We start from the raw sequence: 13,084 nt of genomic DNA, 5'->3' as shown, positions 1-13,084 counted from the left end.
GGAAAGCCTAATGTTTAAAAACATCCCCTTAAATGGAAAGACTAAGCAAAGAGATATGGATATTTTTCTTCAATATGGACATGAGCCCTGAATATAATAGAACTGTGGAAAACTTAAAATTAAGCTTCTCTCACGTAGAAGTCTTTACCTCTTGCATTGTCATCATCAACTGGGTGCTGTTCGTCAGGAAGTCTCCTGATGCTGTACAGCATCTGAGGGATGCTGTACTGTTGGATGTTAGGTCTCATGATTCCATGCCCTTGGCTAAATTAATCTGGAAATTAAGTGAACTATGAATGTGTATGTTGGTCTTTTCCAATCAGTCAACAGTACTTCTGAAATCACACAGCAGGACACTAATACCAAGGACTGAAGTCAAAATAATATTATGAACAAAAAGTGTGGAAAATATGTAAAGATATAATCTTATGAGAAACTTATAAGGTACACTAGATAATTAAAGGATCTTTGAACAATTAAGACTTCTATGTTCAGACAATGGGTTAGCACACTTTTCTGTAATGGTCAGATAGTAAATATTTTAGATTGTGCAGGCCACATGGTCTCTGTTGTATCTACTTAACTTTCCATTTTTAGTTCAAGGGAGCCATATAAAATATTAGAAGAGATATTGTTGGTGTTTCAATAAAACTTTATAAAAACAGGTAGAGGGCTTGATATGACCCATGTGCCATAGTATAGAGTAACTGACCATCTCCTACACTTATTTTATTACAGAAATATTTTTCACCAAATCTCAGTTAATAACCTATATGCTTTAAAATAGGCAAGTTAAAATGATCAATCCTGGGGTGCCTGGCTAACCCGGTCAGTGGAGCATGTGACTCTAGATCTTGGGTTGTGAGTTTGAGCTCCACATTGGGTGAAGAGGGCTTTTTAAGATTTTACTTTTCATGTACATAAAATGATAAATTCTACTTGAAAAGCAAAGAATTCTTTTAAACTGTTTTTATTTAGTCTATTTAGAATTATAGAATTCATGTAAGATACATTACATATTATCTAAAAGTATCCAGGTAATAGAAAAGCAATTTTTAAATTTTTTATTAACATATAATGTATTATTAGCCCCACGGGTACAGGTCTGTGAATCGCCAGGTTTACACACCTCACAGCACTCACCATAGCACATACCCTCCCCAATGTCCATAACCCCACCACCCTTTCCCCTCCCCTCGGCAACCCTCAGTTTGTTTTGTGAGATTCAGAGTCTCTTATGGTTTTTCTCCCTCTTGATCCCATCTTGTTTCCTCTTAGAAAAGCAATTTTTTTATAGATTGTATTCAATTCCCTTATGCATGCACTTCAATGTTTCTCATTCAGCCTACATTTAATGATGTATCTATGCTGTGATTATGTTATAGAAAGCCAGTTTGAAGGCATGATATCCAGAGTTGGGGCTAAAAGATAACAGAATATTAGAACAGTGACTGCAAATTAAATAGAGTAAGATGTATACATATTATGATTTTTTTGTTCTTAAACTCTTTAAGTTCATGTCCACATGAACTGAATAACACTGGGACAAACACGCATTTGGAAAATGCTGACCATATGGACACCAAAATAAGTATGTGACAGCCTGTAATCCTTATCTCTGACTTCTCTGACTTTTGGTCACTATATTGGAAACTTTAGTATTATTAACCATCTCAATCAATAAAACATAAAAGGTAATATGAACAAATGATATTTTCTTTCTACTTTCTCAATTTAATAATTTTTCATCCTTCTGCTAGGTTGATAGGTCCTAAATGTACAATTTGGCCTTCATTTAACATTTAGCAATGTCTCAAGGCAAGGCAGTCCTAGAGATTTTAAGAGAGTAAATGGAAGAGAACAAGGTTCACCTTTAACTTAACCACTGCGTGAACCTGAACAAAGGACTTTACTTCCTCAACTAGTTTCTTTGTCTGTCAAATAGGATAATTAAAACCTTCTCATGAGGTTATAGTTACAGGTCATCATATATGTGAAAATCTGAGTGGAGTTCCTGAGTCCCAGCACATACGTGAGAATGGACAGCTGCGTCTGAAGAAGTGATTCTATTTCATTAATCCCATCAAGCATGACTTATCTGTAACCTAAATCTGTTGAGAAGGGAGGGCGCTTGGTATGGTGAGTACAGGGTGTTGATGCAAGTGATGAATCGCTAAATTCTCATTCTTCAGGTGACTCATAGGAATCAACAAGAATCAAATTACATTTCATTCACATTTCAAAACAAGATGTTGTGAGAATTCCCCATCAGAGTTGTGTGGTAATAGAGTCCTAAATAGTATAGTGGTTGCAAGATAGCATTATTCATTCTCATGACAATTCCAGAGAAACAGCCTAGTGAAGGCCACACTTGCATTACCAGCCATCGTAAGACTTCACTTGTTTTACAAGCCTTCAGTCAGCAAAACCTCCCTTCCCACTAACCATTTCTCCATCACAAACCTCTCTTGGCAGACTAGAGTGCATTTCCCATCAGGATGCCCTATCCCACCCAGCCTGCAGGTCAGATATCTCCAACTACTTTTCTTCAGACTACAAATATATTACTATCTTACTGACCTTCGGAGATCAGAAAACAAACTTAATTCTAATCTACATAGAACATCAAGTTATATAATACAATTTATCCGAAGACTACATGCCATTGAAAAAGTTAGCTTGGGAAAAAAAAAAATGAAAAGCTTGGTCTGAACTTACTTTTAAATAGCTGTTACTATGTTTGCATTCAAAGTCTTATTCGACATTTTGTTAAAGAGCTAGAACCTCTGAACTACATTCCCAGACAGGTTTCGGCAATCACTGCCTAGCACGAGCAAAGCTATTCGAACATATCCATTGTGGAATGTAGTTTGCTGCCTATAGGCCGCTATACATAGCACTTTCAATTAGGGAACCTGGCCTATTCTTTCAATGCCCCGCAGGACATGATCTAATTTTAAACTCCAATCTTCATTAGTACACCATAGTCTCAACCCTTAATCTCCTACCTAATTTAATTCTGCTCATCTACTCATTTGACCTCTACAAAGTTAAGGTTTTTTGCACAATTGTAAATATCTTGCCTGGATACATATTATGGAGGATAAAGCTAGAGGACAAGATGATAGAATTACAGGTTATTACCCCAACAGGTCACAAACCTTCCAAGCTTCTGGCCTTGGGATCAGCCTTCTTTCCTTCCATTGGAAAACTTAAACTCTTTCCAGCTCAAGCCATCTGGCTTTCCCAGAGCAATTATCCTATGTAGACGGTTTTCTTTTATCCTGCATTAGAGCAAACATCCTTCAGAAACAGAGACCTATCATTTCCTTTCTTCTTCTACAGTTTGTACATTTGAATAGGGGGAGCTGCTGTGCTACATAAGAATTTGCTTAAGACAGAATATGCTGTGGATCGTAATCCAACAAATATGCACACCTCATCGGAACGCCTTTCCCTTTCCTCTGCAAGTTGCCTTCATCTTCTCGCTTGGCATACAGTGTTAAGCATTGCTGTGAGGCCTCTATCATCTGTCCTTTAATCCGAGGTTCCATGCTCCCTAAGTCTTTTTTGCTTAACTGTTCTCTCCTTTGTCCTTGGTAGTTTCACCAGCTGATGGGTTTTTACCCCTCAGTCAGATGTGAACTTGAAGCCCAGCTCAGCTCTTTACTAGCCATGACACCACAGACAATCCACTTACTAGCTCCTTTTCCTGCCACCATCAAAGGGTTTTTTTACACTTGTCCAATGCCACAATTGTGACCTCCTCAGAAACATGGATATATTTAAGCCCCCCAACCTAGCATAATATTTGGTACAGATAGGCAATCAGAAAAGGGTCTCATGCGGGATTCATTCACTCATTCTGAGGACTTCTTTACTCCTGTTATAACATTTTGAAATGAAACCTTCCTGGGTTCAGAGTCTGCCCTTGTTACTTATTCCATGTGCCATTTTTAAATTGTTTTTAAAGATTTTTATTTATTTACTCATTTGACAGACAGAGATCACGGAGAGAGAGAGAGAGGAGGAAGAACCTGATGTAGGGCTCATTCCCAGGACCCTGAGATCATGACCAGAGCCAAAGGCAGAGGCTTAACCCACTGAGCCACCCAGACACCCCAATGTGCCATTTGTTAAAGGTAATCTCTACCTCCAATGTGGGGCTCGAACTCACAAATCTGAGATCAAGGGTCACATGCTCTACTGAGTAAGCCAGCCAGGCACCCCCCACATACCCCCGCATGCCATTTCCTACGGAGTTTTGTACAAGTCTAATTTTTCACTTGACTATAAGCTCTTTAAGGATATAGAGTATGTATTATTCATCTTTTAGTTATTCCCCTTTAAAGGTTATCATGATGACTCACAAATCTGAATTCCATAAAAAGGTTGCTTAATGAAAAGCTAGTGCAAAAGCAGGGTAACAAGTATGAAGTGCTTTATATAAACAAGACATTTCCGTGATTCCTGTGCTGGTCCCCTTGTTATAACCTCTCCTCTGCCAGCATTGCCGTGGTCTACAGTACAACCGTGGTAATGAGAAAGCTCTGGCTTTCAGTTCTGGCATTGCTGCTTCCTACGTGTATTAACTTCAAGAAATCACCGACCATAATCAGCCTCTACATTACAGCTTTAAGGTAACAATTACATTAGATGATGGTCTTAAACCCTGGTACACAGGAGATACTTGGCATTTGTTAGTTCCCATCTCTCTTTTGGTTCAAAGCAGGTTGTAAAATGACCTGCCTTTACTAAACCCCATTTTTGAGTAAACTTACTCTTCTCCAGATATCTCATCTGTAAAATCCTGTAACTTTTTAACAAATGATCAGTGGTCATTGTAGGTTGAATTTCTCTAAGTAAAATGTGGTGGAGGGGCACCTGGGTGGCTCAGTGGGTTAAAGTCTCTGCCTTCGGCTCAGGTCATGATCCCAGGGTCCTGGGTTTGAGCCCCACATCAGACTCTCTGCTCAGTAGGGAGCGTGATTCCCCCTCTCTCTCTGCCTGCCTCTCCGCCTACTTGTGATCTCTGTCAAATAAATAAAATCTTAAAAAAAAAAAAGAGTCAAACACTTAACCACCCAGGCACCTCATGAACACCCTACTTAAAGTAGTAGCAGTAAGGACTGTTGGTTCATAAGTTCTTGAGGAGCTTCCAGGGTGAAATCTGAAACAGACCCCACCTAGGTAGACAGGTAGACCTCAGCACTGTCCTGTCAAATCTCAAATGTTTTCTAGAGGCCTTAATGGGGTTCAGTCCTGCTTACTGTCCAGAGGGTCTCAATGCCATATGACTATCACAAGGCTATGTCCTTGGGACACCTTCAGGGAGTGGGGAAAGCCAGCACATTCTAGTATATTCCAAGAACAGAGGAGGCGGGTGCAGGTCAACAACCAGTCCTTTTGAGGACATCTCCCAACTGGGAGGGTGAGACTAGGAAAACTAGGGATAATTAGGCTGCAAAAAACCACAAGGCTTGGTTACTGATGACTGAATAGATGCCAGGGTGAGAAATGAGAGAGGTTCCATGTTTCCGATATGAGCAACTGGATAAAGGCAAGACTTTCACAGAGACAGAAAATGGAGAAAAAGTAGAAATTTGAGAAAAATACTTGCAAATGAGAAAATCATGAGTTGCATTTTATCTATGTACATTTTTCTTGATCTTAGAATAAATTGCACGGATTAGACAATTTGGTACAGAATTAGAAGAGAGGGCTTTCAGATAATAGCTAATGTTTAGCCAATAATTAAATTAATGAGGATTTGAACCTTCATAACTGTGGGAAACTGCACAGAAAACTGCTGATACCCATGTCATCTCTCTCCACCACTACCCTAAACCCCCTAGTCTGCCTGTTCTCAAATCTTGCAGATCCTAACTAAATCTTACTCTTTCCTCTGGACCTTTCCTTATGCAAGCCTTTTATCCTCCCTGGAACAACGCTGTTCTTGGCCCGATTCACTCTCCATCCTCTAATACCCAGCCCAGATATTTCCCCACAGGAAATCATGCCAACCCCCCCCCCCACGAAGACTTAGCTTAGCTCTCCATCCCTTTGCCCAACAGCACTTCATGTTTACTACCACCTGTGTTCACATGGATCACATTGTTTTGTAATTGACAGTCTAGAGATAAGGCACGTCAGGGAATGACCATGTATTATTGTCCATAACCATAGTCTCAGCAACTCAACCTCGTACTAGACATACAGTAGTAGTTCAATCCATGTTTATCAAAAGCAAGCCCATTCTGGGCTTGGAGTTTTACTCATTTAAATAGCATAGCAAGGAAATATTTCAGTTTTCAGAAAGGGCTCTTCTCCCCCCCCACCCCAACTACAAATCTGTAGCGACTATGCTCACCGTTTCTGTGGGCCCAACTTACTAGAAAGTAAGGTGAGGAGGAAACAGTGCTAAACCGAGAGCGCAGCAAGATTCAGGACACAGTCATCGTGTTTTGGCAGCTAGTCTCCAGCTAGATACTAACTGTGCATGTACTGTGTGTGTGCATGTGTGCACACGCAGGGGGTGAGGGAGGAGATGAAAAATATTCAATGAGCATTTATGATGTGCCCGACTCAGCTGATGTGCTCTCAGTACATTATCTCCTGTATAATGTAGCAGAGACCTTTGCCATACCTATCGTACATGGGGAAACTGAAGGTGCAGACACTTGACATGACTTACCCCATATCACACAGTAAATAAGAGGCAAAAAAAAAAAAAATTAAGTCCAATCTTATCTGGTTTCAGATTCTGTATTCCTCCATGATGGTGGGTATTAAATCTTTTTCACAAAAAAACAGATAGTACTTTTGATTTTATGGGTTACATAGCCTCTGTCACAACCAGTCAACGCCACCGTTACGGCACAAAAGCGACCACAGACGATACATAAATGAATGGGCCTGGCTGTATCACAATAGAACCTTATTTACAAAAATAGGAGGCTGACCAGCTTTGACCCTTGGATAATGTGTGGATACCTGCTCTATTATGTTTCTCAACCCTGGCTACGCAGAAGCATCACCTGAGGAGTGTTAAAAAAAAAAAAAAATGTTGATGCATATATCACACCTCAGAGCAGTTTTTGACTTTGGAAGTTGCTTGACTGTTTTTATCCTACAGATGGGGAAGTTGAGGTCCAAATAAGTTAAGGAAATAGTTCAAGGCTACAGCTATCAAGTGAAAGAGACAATGGGCAACTACATCTTGGGCCTGCCTTCAGATCCTTGTCCCTTTCTATGTTCTGCCCCCACAGCACCTGGCAGCCCTTCGACTGTGAAAGTTTTGTGTTCTCATGGTGGTCACAGTGATCACTTATGTGCCTTTAACCAGTTGATAAGGCTTGATTCCACAGTATGTCCCCTTTTGTTTGTGCAGGGGAGAATGTAAGTGGAAGAAAATACTGCTATTAAGAGGATTTCAAGGGGCTCTTGGCTGGCTCAGTCAGTAGAGTGTGGGGCTCTTAATCTTGGGGTTGTGAGCCTGAGCCCCACACTGGAGGTAGATCTTACTTTTAAAAAATCTAATCTAAAACAATAATAAACATAATCCATTTTATAGGACATGGCAAATATCTCCTCTATTACTCTAAGTCCATCTTCTTATACCTAATTAATATTTACTTTTAAAATATTGGGAATGCAGAATGATAAGCTCTGAATTGCACTCTGAAAACTTGAAACAAGAGTACCACCAGCTTTTGCCAAGATTAAATATATCATTACCTCTCAGGTAGAAAAGCATTTATTTTTCACACAAAACCACTGACAGTGGATGATAAAGATGATTCTGTTTGATGTGAGATTATATTCAAGACCTCTGGGTCAGTAAATCTACAGAATGTCACAAGTTATGGAAGATTAGTACAAATTGAGACAGATGCAAAACTGCTATTAAATTATAATACTCCTGCGTCCTATTTAAAAGTTGGAATGTGCTCATCAAATTTAAATTCACAGTGAGGAGAACCTGACAGATATTCTAAAATCTACAATAGTTTCATGTATAGGTTTAAGGGGACAAGATTTAGCTCAAAAAAAACAAACAAAAACTTCTAAATCTTTACTAGTACTATTGTATACCTCAAATTCTACCTGAAATTAAATATAAATACCACAAAATTGTTCTCATATAACATCAGTTTATGTAAAAAAAAAAAAAAGTATCTAAAAATAAAGTGACTAACATGGTTTTAAAAAAAATCAGCATGATCCAAAATTTAACCAAGAATGCTAATATGTTTATTGTTTTTCATTTCTATAGTGACTTTTAACCACATATTATCTTTACAGAGCTGATTATTATATTCAAATGGTTTGCAGTAGGTTACAAATTATAAAAATCAACAATTATTTGTTAGATGGGTCATTTTGATGTACTGAATGATTATCACACAAAACCTAAATTTTAACTAAGGAAACCAATCTGAAAATACCAGGACTTCACCAATTCACAAAAAGACCTCAGACTATTCCCCAAAGCTGTGAGGAATAATCACAAGGCATTACGCAACCTCTTCCAGCTGAAATCTACCTTACCTGTGGCAGCTTCTAGCAAATAAGAGACTATTTGCTCAGCACTTGCAAGCAACTGGTGCTTTCAATCAGATAATTGGACAGAGCAGGGGAATCGGCACATTGGCAGAATCAATCACACCTATGGTGAGTCAGAAGCCTTTTAAACCCTGGCTCCTATAAGTGGCCTAATCTGTCTGAAATTGGGAGAATCAACTATGAAACTACAAAAACTTCAGGCTACTTCAAACTTTCCTTCCCTTCCTTTTACAATTTTCACCTCCCCACTTTGTAAGCACAAGTGAACATCGTATTAGTCAATGAATGGGGGTTACTGAGAAGGTGTACGAAATGTATAGATTTTTACCTGCTAAATCCCATTTTATATGTGCAAGGCAAGTTGACTTTTTAAAGGAACCCTGGGAAAACCTTTACCAAGAAAACTTCTTTTAAAAAGTGTGTGTGTGGGGGGGCACCACATCCCCTGACAGTGATTCTTAACTGTTCTGGGTCGCTGGGCCACTTTGAGAATATATGGAAAGTTTTCGAACTTTTGAAACAAACAAAACAGGACACAAGAGCAAAATTTTGTGGGCAATTTCAGAAGCTCAAAGACCCCTCCCCGAAGTCTCACATTTCAATTTTAGAATTTTTGCTCTAATCACTTTGGAGATGTGTTAAAGCTGGAGTCGGTCAGTGTAAATAGAAAATAACATCCCATTTTATCTGCTCTCAGATTGAAAATATCCTTGATGCTTTTGCTTTGCCTATACCAACTGACTGATTTCCATTCATTTATTCAACAAATAGTATTCAGCATCAGTATGTAATGGGGCCCTGTTTTAGATATTGGGAAGCAGTGAACAAAACCAAAAACCAGCTCTCATGAAGTTTACATACTGAAATGTGATTCGAGCTGCATACAGTGTATGTACCAAGGTGGGGGGGGGGTGCTTAAGAGACCATACCAGGATTACTTTTAAGCTAGCATTCTCCATTTTGACCATTCATTACAATCACTGGGGGGCACGTTAAAAGCATCTCAATAGCTCAGCCACATCACTGCTATGGCACCTCCCTTCTCCAGCTTTCTGTGCAGCTTTCAAATATACTGTGTTTACTGTTGCACTTAACATGTTAGGGGAGTTGACTGGACACGTGGAGAAGGAAGGGTTTGAGTTGCACATGGGACTAGATCAATTGCTGAGGTGGACTAGCACAGAAGGGGTGAGGAAATGGTCAATGAATGGGACAATTCAGGAGAAAAAGGATCTCAGAGCCAGAGGTGACCATGAGAACCTAGGGCCCCCGAAGAACAGGAAAACTTCCAGAAGCCATGGAGTTCTCAGTGTGTATCTTAAAGGTTAGGGAGAGTCCAGCACACATCTGCATCACACTTTGGAATAGAGCTGTGCTAATGGGAAGAGGAGTGATTACAGAACACGGACGATCCTTTCCCCCTGCTTTGAGTACAACTGAGGCTGAAGAACTTAGTGGCTGCACATCTGAGGCAATTCCCCTAGAAATGTAACTCATTTGAAGGGGCAAGTTATGCCACACTGGTGTTCTTTTCCTGTTTTCTTTCCCTCTCTTCCTTCCTCCCTTTTGGCCTTCCTTTCGATCACGTGTATTAATTGAACTAAAGGAGGTAATACTACCCTTATCCAACCTAGTGTAATCAACAATAACTCTTGTAACCAGGCAGGAATGTTACAATTCTAGAACTAGGGGCATCTGGGTGACTCAGTGGTTAAAGCCTCTGCCTTCGGCTTAGGTCATGATCCCAGGGTCCTGGGATCCAGCCTCACATCGAGCTTTCTGCTCAGCGGGAAGCCTGCCGCCTCCTCCTCCTCCTCCTCCTCCTCCTCCTCCTCTCTCCCTCTCTCTCTCTGCCTGCCTACTTGTGATCTGTCTGTCAAATAAATAAAAATCTTTAAAAAAAAATTCTAGAACTACATTATAAAGCGGACTGAGCTCTATGGCAGCTTTTTGTCTCTGAATAGAATCTATGCTGGGACTAGACCTTTTCACCAGGTTACAGGCAGGATTCAAAAAGCAAACAACTCAGGAACCTTCCTGAATAGAAGCTAATTAGTTTTCTAGGCTTTCTGAAGTTCTAAGTTTAAAGAATTAGAGGATTCAAAATACAACCCAAATGATTTAAAGGCTGAAGGAAATGGCGGGACTTTGTGAGCCTTGGTTGTTTCCCAAATTGTTTTTTTAATCTACAAAAAAAATAGATAATACAGCAAGAATTTTTGATATGCACGAAGTGCTATCCAACATTTCATCACCAAGTACTTGTAAAATCTCACAATTTGAGTTATATTATATTCTCCACAAGGGTTTCTTAACTCAGTAATACTGACCTTCTACACTGGAAAATTCTTCACTCTAGGGGTGTTGTCCTATGCGTTGTAGGAAGTTCAACAGCACACCAGCTCTCTACCCATTAATAGTAGTAGCACCCTTCACACCGGTTAGGACAACCACAAATTTCTCCATGTGTTTCCAATTGTCCTGGAGGCACAAAATGGCCCCAGTGGAGAACCACAGGTATCCACTATTCCAGAAAAATCCCAAACAGCTTACAAAAACAATATATAAAAATAAGACCCAAGCATCACTAAGGAAATAAATATGAACAGAAATCCAAAACCAGGGAAGAGGAGAGGAATTGAAGCATGAAGGTAACAAGGACTCAAACATGTGGTGTCTACACACACATACGTGTACACGTCCATATGCATCAAAAGGACTTATTACAGGCACTTGACCTTAGGCAAATGTAAGCAAGCAGTCTTTGTAATGCTGCTGCGTTCAGGTCTTAGTTTGGAACAGAGGATCTCCAGGAAAGACGGGCTGGCAGGGGGAGATGGAGGGAAAGTGGGGAAGAGCACGAACCAGCTGAAACCTACAGACACGAGCCGCAGCCCCGGAGCTTGGGCAGGAACCCACAAACATTGCGTGGGTTTTCATTGCCTCCTACCTTGATAAAATGGGTGTTCTTCAGGGAAAGCTGCTGCCCTTTGTCATGACGATTAACGCTCACCTCATCTGAGAGTGAAAGGAGCTGAAGCAAGATGGAAAGGAAGAAGGAACAGGCGGTGGCCAGGCCGCTGTCCCATACAAAGGACGCGAATCGGCAGGTGAGTGAAAAGGCCTGTGAGCTAAAAAGGCACCCGCCTCAGCCACGCACAGGTGAACAACCTAATCCCTGCTGCCTTTCCTCCACCCACCAGACCCATGCAAAATGTCTCTGATGGCCCAACCCAGGCAAAAACATACCAGGAAAGGAATTTTGGGAAAAGGAGTTCAGCTTAGCTATACTGACGTACTACAGAGCCACCACGTTTTCTCACCTGATGAAATTCTGGTATAGAATATAAGTCTATCTATTGATTTTCAGTAAAATGGAGCCAAAATTTAGAAGACCTCCATGGAGAAAAAAAATTAAATAACAGAGTTCTCTTAGGCTGCTTTATCAAAATCCAATCATTTTTTTCTTTAATTGGTGGGGGGGTAGAGGCAGAAGGAGGAGAGAGAAACTCTAAGCAGACTCTGCACTGAGCCCGGAGCCTTACATGGGGCTCAGTCTCTGGACCCTGAGATCACAACCTGAGCCGAAACCAAAAGGCAGATGCTTAACCGAGCATGCCACCCAGGCACCCCCAAAATTCATTCCTAAAATCAGATTGATCACAGATATCAAATATGCCTGCACAATCATGCTGATGTTTTCTGTTACTATTACAAAATGTAAGTATTTTCACAAAAACATAATGGAAATAATTTGTATATATGTAATGCTATTTTTTAAAAAAAATTTAAGAACCACAGCTTCTATTTGAATTGGTAGACTATTGCTTTTATGGGTCTAATTATGACTTATGTATACATTACCACCAGTTCCATATATATTCCTGCTCTGTATCTTTTTTATTTTTTTTGGGGGGGGGAAAACATTGTTTTTCCCATTATGCTGGGCTTGACCAAAAATTTTATTATCACATTTGTATTTTTCCACAAAATAAATCGCATTTATATTTTTAATTTATTTAAATATAAATAATACACTGACATGTAAGTGTAAATTACAAAACAAAATGTTATTTCTTCAGTATTGAATCTTTTAAAAATTATTTTTATTTTTTTAAGTCAACTTTACTCTCAACATGGATCTTGAACTCAAGATCCTGACATCACAAGTCACATGCTCTACCAGCTGAGCCAGCCAGGCATCCTTTCAGTTTTGAGCTTTTCTTTTTTTTAAGATTTTATTGATTTATTTGAGAGAGGGAGCGGATGAGCACACAAGCTGTCCGGGGCAGGGGTGGGGGGGAAGACAGGAGGCAGAGGGGGAAGCAGGGTGCCCGCCGAGCAGGGAGCCCAATGTGGGGCTCAATCCCAGGACCCTGAGATCATGACCTGAGCCAAAGGCAGACACAACCGACTGAGCCACCCAGGCGCCCCTCAGTTTGAACTTTTAACTTGAACTTTTAAAATAGCATTCCCCAAAATGTCAGGTATTTCATCTTTGACACAATGATCTTCCTAA

Source organism: Mustela nivalis (genome assembly GCF_964662115.1).
Source record: "Mustela nivalis genome assembly, chromosome: X".
Lineage (NCBI taxonomy): Eukaryota > Metazoa > Chordata > Mammalia > Carnivora > Mustelidae > Mustela > Mustela nivalis.
Note: the sequence above shows the minus strand (reverse complement) of the source record.